This window comes from Myotis brandtii, unplaced genomic scaffold, assembly GCF_000412655.1.
Source record: "Myotis brandtii unplaced genomic scaffold, ASM41265v1 scaffold923, whole genome shotgun sequence".
NCBI classification, from domain to species: Eukaryota; Metazoa; Chordata; class Mammalia; order Chiroptera; family Vespertilionidae; genus Myotis; species Myotis brandtii.
This window is the reverse complement of record NW_005371804.1, coordinates 1,408,524-1,416,278: the sequence shown is the minus strand read 5'-3', so window position 1 is coordinate 1,416,278 and position 7,755 is coordinate 1,408,524. Positions and strand designations below refer to the sequence as shown.

General features: G+C 50.0%; 1 long non-coding RNA gene across 3 annotated transcripts; it reads right to left on the bottom strand.

Annotated features, from left to right (window-relative positions):
• Positions 1-393: 393 nt before the first annotated feature.
• On the bottom strand, positions 394-6,278 carry LOC106724675. Of its 3 annotated transcripts, none has more exons than XR_001360514.1 (3): positions 6,084-6,278; positions 4,790-4,969; positions 394-1,000 (listed from the first exon to the last, which is right to left on the bottom strand). It is a non-coding gene; the product is annotated as an uncharacterized LOC106724675 (long non-coding RNA). The 3 variants fall into 3 exon arrangements; XR_001360513.1 differs by having other exon boundaries at positions 4,830-4,969; XR_001360515.1 differs by lacking the exon at positions 4,790-4,969.
• Between the last annotated feature and the right edge of the window lie 1,477 nt (positions 6,279-7,755).

Here is a 7,755-nt window from a genome sequence, read left to right as displayed (position 1 = left end):
AAAGCTGAGCCCTCCACACGCACCCCACCGACCTTCACACGCCTTGTTTTAAGATCATTTTAATTCAGCCCGTTCAGCTGCAGAGAGAGAAAACCTCATTTCTCTACTTGTTGTTGTCAGAGGACCTGTCCAGACAGGGCAAGACTCCTGCCCTAACTATGCATTCACTGACCTTGAATAGCAGCATCGGCCTTCATTGTAGTGGCTTAGAAATGGCTTTTAAAAAAGAAAACAAAATGTAGTGTTAACTACAGAACAGCCTGCAAAAAGACAAGTCTACCAGTTTTGCCAATAAAACGACTGGCTGCTTTAGAACAGGGTTAAGGTGAAGCAGGGAGCCATTAAGGCCCTGAATGAGTCAGGGCTCTCCAGAGAAACGGAACCAATAGGATGTGCGTGTGCTTATTTGTTTGTTTATTGTAAGGAATTCACTCATGTGGTTTTGGAGGCTGACAAGTCAAACCAGAGACCCCGAGGCCAGCGTGTCAGTGGGAGGCCATCAGGCGGGAGGTGACACATGAAGTTAACCAACACAGACCCCACATGAGCACATGGGTCAGCTGCAGGCAGCAGGCCAGTGGGCCGAGGGGACACCGAGAAAGCCGGTCTCCTGCTTTTGGATAAAATAAGGGTCCTCGTCACCGTGACAGTGATTGGTCCAGGTGGGTATACTAGTTTCCCAGGGCTGCGCAGCCAAGTGCCACTAACTGGGTGGCTTAAACCAACAAGAATGTAATGTCCCACGACTCTACAGGCCGGAAGTGTGAGATCCAGGTGTGGGCAGGGCCGTGCTCCCTCTGGAGGCTCCAGGGGAGAGCCCTGCCTGCCTCTCCCGGCTTCTGGCCGCTGCCGTCAGTCCTGGCGTTCCGTGTTTTGTAGCTGCGTCACTCCAGAGCACGGGGATGGGGGTCTGCCATCACCACCACTCACCTCCGGGCCAGGGAGGGTAGCCAGCTGTTCCCAGTGGGCACTTCAAGTGGTCAGATCTTCCCCAGATGTTCTGTAAAAATAAACCAGGCCTTAGATAGTTTGGGTCAGTGGATAGAGCATCGGCCTCTAGTCTATAACAATAAAAGCATAATATGCTAATTAGACCAAACGACCTTCTGGACGAAGCCGGGGCTGCGAGGGAAGCCAGGGTCCCGGGTGCCAGAGGGAAGCTGGTGCCAGTGGCTAGGGGAAGGAAAGCCTACTCTTGCACAAATTTCGTGCATCGGGCCTCTGTATGGTAATACTATACTTAACTTTTTGAGGAACTGCCGACTGTTTTCCCATAAACACTTTTTAAGTTGTTTAATCCTAACTAACTCAATAAAGGAAACTGTTGGGCATTCCTTTGGGCCTAGGGACACTGTGGGAAGATTACTGACATACCAAGGGTGCCCTGTGTGGGAGGGGGGGCGTTTGGAAACCACTTAGGGATCACTTGCTGTACCACCCAGGCACCACGGGGGCGCTCTGGAGGCAACACAAGCAGGCCTCTCCCTGGAGTAACCGAACCACCAGTGTTTTAAGGTGTCAGCAGAGAGGGGGTGGCATGGAGGTGGAGTGGATCGGTGCTGCTTTAGACAAGTCACCTGGGAAGCCAAGGTGAGGCAGTGACATTGAACAGAAAGAGGGAAAGACGGGTGGGACCTGCAGAGGAGTAGGGCCAGTGTCCCAGGAGGAAGAGCCGCCCGTGCAGAAGGTCTGAGAATGAATATGCTTGGGTTTTGGAAGAACTAAAAGGCCAATGTGACTGGAACAGGGAAGGGGGTGGGGGTGGTCAGTGATGAAGCTGGACAGGTGGGTGGGTGGGGTCATACAAGCGCCTCTGCCCCCTTGGGGCCCAGAGTGGAAGAGCCAGGTATTAATCAGCAGCCCCCAATGAACATGATGATACAACAAGCACATGCTCCTGGGCCTGTAACAGAGGAATTTGACTGAGTTTGAGACTTTGGGGGGAGACAGAGAGATGGGCTGAGTGGGAGCCGATCATCAGCTAAACTTTCCAGACAGACAGGACAGCTTGTGCAAAGGCCCTGGGGAGCCTGAGTCAGAGGACCTGGGGGAAGCAGGGTGGGGGGGGGCGGCCCGGAAACCTAGAGCAGCAGAGACTAGGGCCGTGGTTGGCAAATCGCGGCTCACGAGCCACATGTGGCTCTTTGGCCCCTTCAGTGTGGCTCTTCCACAAAATACCACATGTGGGCACGCACATACAGTGTGATTGAAACTTCATGGCCCATGCGCAGAAGTTGGTATTTTGTGGAAGAGCCAGTATTTTGCCGAGCTGCAGTTTGCCGACCACTAGACTAGGGGATGAAGACAGAGAGACAGGCCCATTTCATCCTGAATGCAGTCAGATCTGTGTTTGACCCAGGCTGGAAATGACTGTGACTTAGGCCAGGAGCAGGCACGTGAGATGGAGTCCAGGGAGAGATTCCAAGGAGGGAAGAGCTAGTGTCTTGGTGACCGGACCGGTGACATTTCCGCCAGGGAAGGGTACAAATTGAGGCCAACGTGCCACATGTCTAAATTGTTGAAAGTTCTAAATCAAGCTAACAAAACCCTATATAATGAAAGCGTAGTGTGCAAATTGTCCCCTTGTCTGGGAGGTTATCTGGGAGTTTGACCAGGGGGTGAGGCCAGCCGGGGGAAGGGAAGGAGGCCCCGGCCGGCAGCCAGCAGCCGCTAGGGACCCTACCAGTGCATGAATTTCATGCACTGAGCCTCTAGTGTTAAATAAAATGCATTCTGTCCTCCTGTTTTGACAAACACAACCTCACAGCAACTTGGGAGCCAGATTCCAACTGGAATTCTCTGACTCCAGGTCCACTGGTGGGCATCCCAGCTCCATGTGGCAGCTCCACCCATGTCCCCTGCAAACGGCTTCCTCTGGCCACACCTTGGGCCTTGGGGTACTCACCCCAGCAGTGGGGTCACTGGATGATGAACCCATGGAGGGGTTGGAAGTTGGGCTGGGAATCTCAAGGTCACAGGTACCTAGAGCTCGATCCAGGACAGTGAGCACCTCTGGGCGCTGTGTGGATGGGTAGGACTAGACTGGAGCCCTGTGGAGTGTGGCAGGGCAGGCCCGCCTCTTGTCCAGGTCTGGGTGGGGCTGTTGGCTATAGACTGGATCTCATGGGATGGAGTGTTTATGAGGTACTGCAGATGCTTTGGGGTTCCTGGCCTTCAGAATAGAAGATGGCTTATGCACAAAGATGGGGGGTGGTCTCTGGAAAGAACTAGTTTGAGGGTAAAAAGCATAGGCTCCTCTCAAACATGCTAAGGGGCCGTTGAGACATCCATGTTGAATTTTGGGGCCTGGTGCTCGGAGGAGAGATCAGGCCTGGAGATATAAATGTGGAGTCTTTGTTGAGTAGATGGAAACTGAGGCAGTGGCCTGGACAAGATCACCCAGGGGCAGAGAGGAAAGCAGCATGAGGGAGCAGGGGGCCTGGGTTAAACACTCACAGACCAGGGCATGCAGATAGGGACCTGTAGAGCTAAGTATCACTCAGCAAGCACCGCTTAATGCTCCTGTACAGCGATATCGTAAACGTAATTCAACAAGCTCTGCTCGATGCCAGGCTGCATGAGACCCGAGCTTCCAGACGGGTGTCTCCAGGGCAGGGAACAAATGATCTTACAGGAGACACCCAGGGAGGGCAGACAGGGGACCACTGGGGCCCGAGAAGTGTCTCTGAAAAGGGAGGCTTGTGTTAAATATTTGCTTGAGAAAAGCAGAAGGTGGAGCCAGTCCTTCCAACCCCCCCACCCCCACCCCACATCCTTGCTCCCCCAATACCAGGGGTGTTTCTGGAAATCCCGGCCAGGGACCAGGCTCCTGGTGCCCTGTTCTCCCAAGTCACTTTTTTCAGAATTAATGAGTGCAGACTCGCAGCACTGAACAAGGCATGTCCTTTGAGCAAATAACATTCAAATCACGCAGGAATTTCTCAAAAGCAGCCTAGCGAGTTGCAGCAGGAGCAGTCCTTCGAGGAGAGGGCTGGACCTGGAGGAGGGGAGAGCAGGAAGGGACGAGGCCTGATGATGGGCGTGGCTTGAGGAGGGGGCGGGGCGCGAGCAGGCCGGCCTCCACCGCGCAGTCAGTCCGGTGGGCTGATCCAGCCGGAGGACCTGGAGCACGGGCGTTATTACAGTCGGTCGGTCGGTCCTGGACTGGTTGCAGGACCTACGTGACCATCCGCCCAGAGGGCTGTGTCGGGGGGACGCGCTGCTCCGGGAACCCTGAAGAGGACAGATGGGTTTCCGCTTCACGCAGCAGCACACCCACCACAAGTGACAGATAACCCGCACTATTCTCCCCGGGTGCACGCAAGCGCGCTGTCTCCTCGGAGCCCACGCCATCCTGAGCAGGGACCCCAGGCCCCACATTTCAGGGTCGCCCCCCCAGGAGGGTCTTCGCTCCTGCCTTCTCCCCCCCCCCCCCAGGAGGGTCCTCGCTCCTGCCTTCTCCGTGGCCTGCGGGGTCGGTCCGGTCCCCACGCGGGGCGTAGAGGCTGCTCCCGCCTCGCCGGGCTCACAGGGCCAGCGCGGTGCTAGACGCTGCGTGGAAAAGGGGCCATCCGCTCGCAGCCGGCGCGCCCGGAGGCTCGGACAACACAGTGCCTACTGCGATGCGCTGTCCCAGGGCGCGAGGCCGGAGGAAGCGGATTTAGAAGTTTTTAGGGAAAATGCCCGCAGAAGCCCAGGGGCTGGCATTTCCCCCTGCCGGGCCTCCCCTCCTCGCCCGCGCACCCCGCGGGGTAGCTGTCTCTCCTCTGAGCGTCTGGCCCCATCCCACCTGGCCTCGAGCCCCTTTGGTGTCCCCATCTGTCCAATACCTTGCACCATCCACCCTGCACTTGTCAGACGAGGTTGCATGCATCCATCCTCACGATGGCCACCTCCCTCATCCGAGATTTAAACTGGCACTATTATTCACCTAATGTTTTTCTTTAACTGGGTCAACTTTTGTTTTTACCTAAAATGTACTAAAAGTGACATTATGCTTTGATTAAAGGTTTCCATTAACACTAGTGAGCTCAATTATTTCAGAGAATATGAATGTTTACAAAATTATGTATAAGTTCCTTTGTTTATTAAGAAAATTGCTCAGAGAATATGAATGTTTACAAAATTATGTATAAGTTTTTGTTTATTAAGAAAGTTGCTACAGCTCATTAAGATGGAAAATTCAATTTAATATCCAGTTTGTTTTATTTAGTATTCTGATAAGATTTATTGTATTTTAAAGCTAACATTGAAAGCTTTAAATTTCAGTAGGGGGTGTGTAGGAGGCAGCTGATCGATGTTTCTAACTCTCTCTATCCCTCTCCCTTCCTCTCTGTAAAAAAATCAATAAAATATATTTTAAAAAAAAGAAAAAAGAAGAAAATTGCTACAGCTTATTAAGATGGAAAGTTCAATTTAATATCCAGTTTGTTTTATTTAGTATTTTGATAAGATTTATTGTATTTTAAAGCTAACATTGAAATCTTTAAATTGTAATTTGTATGTGCATAATCTCATACATAAACTGCTGTTAAGGTTTATTTTTTTAAAAGGTTACAAATAGTAAAACATCTTCACTTCAAAAATGACAGATCTTTATATTTTGTGTCTTTTAAATTATTTCAACGAAGTTATTTGCTGTGTCCATTTTAAATCTTTTCACCTAGTTTGTCACTGCTGCTTGCTATGCTTTTATTATGTTAAATATTTGCACAACAAAATAAGACTAAATCTTTTCTTCTCTTTTGACACTTTAATCTCATAAATTAATGTAACACCTAGTGCTCTCTGTCAACAATGGGCAGACATCTTCTATCTCTCCCTTGGGGTTTCTTAGATGGCCATGGAGTAACCATGAAAATTTAACCCCTGGAATTATAAAATAAATAATGCTAAAATAGTCATTAACATATTACCACTGGAAGTTACTTTTATACTTGGACAATACACCTTACCAGCCATGACCAGTGACCATTAGCATAAATAACATGGACTCTGCTATAATCCCAGAGGGTTTAGAACCCTGCTTGTCTTCACAGTCCCTGCAAGGACTTCCTTTTCCTCTGAGAGATTAGAAAACTGACCTTCACAGTGGGCTGAGTGGTCCCGGTGAGGAACATGGCCAAGTCTGGGGGAGGGGCCTGGCCAGTCCACCCAGCCCTGACCGTGATCTTTGTCCGGTGACTGTTGTCCCCTCTCCGATTGCAGCTGGGGGCTGGCTCTGGAGGCCTCGGGATGTATATCTGGTTCCCTGGCCTCGGAGCCCAATGCTGAGCCTACAACACATAATTCATAAATAGTTGTCAAGTGAAGCAGGCAGATGGTTAAATAAATGGAATTGGTGTGTCTTCTTACGAGGCTGGTGTGCACTGTTAGTCACCTATGCTTCTGAGACTGTAGAGTCTACAGGGAGTCTAGAGAAAAGTGCCCCGAGCTGAATCCAGGAAACAGTTCAAGTGACTCATTTTCTAGTCAATTCATTTCCCCCCACCGAAATAATGACGTTTACTGGCAAGTTATTTTTATATATTCAAAATCCCGATGATTTTTAAAACGTTGGTTTAAATGTTGGTCCCATGTGCTACAAACAAGCTTGAAGTAACCATTGGGCGCCACAGTCTCAAGGAGATCCATTTTGATGCCCTGATTATGCGGAAAAGGATGTGGCAGCCTGTTCTTCCTGAAAGGCCTGGGAACAAGCCCTGCCCTGTTCCCACCAATGAGTACTCTCCAAAGGGAAGCCCCGTGGGGATGGGGAGGTCCGGGCTGTGTATAAAGCAGAAATGGGGCTCCATTATTGGCTGTGAAATAAGATGATCATGTGCCCCGTGGAAGGTAGGGCTACGATCAACTTCTGCTTTTCAGGTGACTAACGCAAAAATACGGTTAATATCATTAAAATGCTCCCTCTTTTACCGCCCCATCCTGCCCTCATTATTCATCTGTGTTGGCTAAGAATAAGCCTTTGCTCACCGTACAGTCCTACAGGAATGAGTGGTTTTTAGCTGTGAAAGTTTGCAATCACACTTCTCGACCTCTGACCCAGATATCTTTTCAAGAGTGGGGTATATTCAGGCTGAGATCCACCCCACCCCCCACCACCAAAGGTGGAAAAACATCTTTCCTTTCCAAGCGATTTGTTGTGCGTAAAAAAGACACCGTTTTCTAGGAAAGGATGGGGAACTCCTGCTGTCTTTGGAACATTAGATTTGCTGATGGGGTAATTAAAAAAAAAGTTACTTCCAAAGTGAAAACTTCGGCGTAAAAAAAAAAAAAAGCAACACATGATTCCCCACGAATTCTGCTGAGTGGAAAAAGCCAGTTCCCCAAGATCCCACACTAGATGACTTCTGTGTGCAAACGCAACATATTTTAAAATATCACATTTTTAGAAATAGAGGAAAGATTAGTGAGAGCTAGGGCTTGGGAGTTCGGTTATAAAGGGACCACCGGGGGTCCTTGCCTGATGGAATGTTCTTTGTAAAGACACGAACCTACTACGCAGGCAATACATTGAATAGAAGTTAATACACACAATGGAGGACGGGGAAATTTGGGGAAATTTTAATAAGATCGGGGGATTGTATATCAAACTCAGTATCTTGGTTATAATATACTTTTCCCCCTTTTTTGCAGTCTTGCGAAGTGATAGCACTGGGGGGAAAACACGGCAACTGAATTATTTCCCACCTCTGCCTGAACGATCTAAAACGTGACAGTCTCTGTGCGCCCGGCCTTTCCCCACGTCCCGCGGTG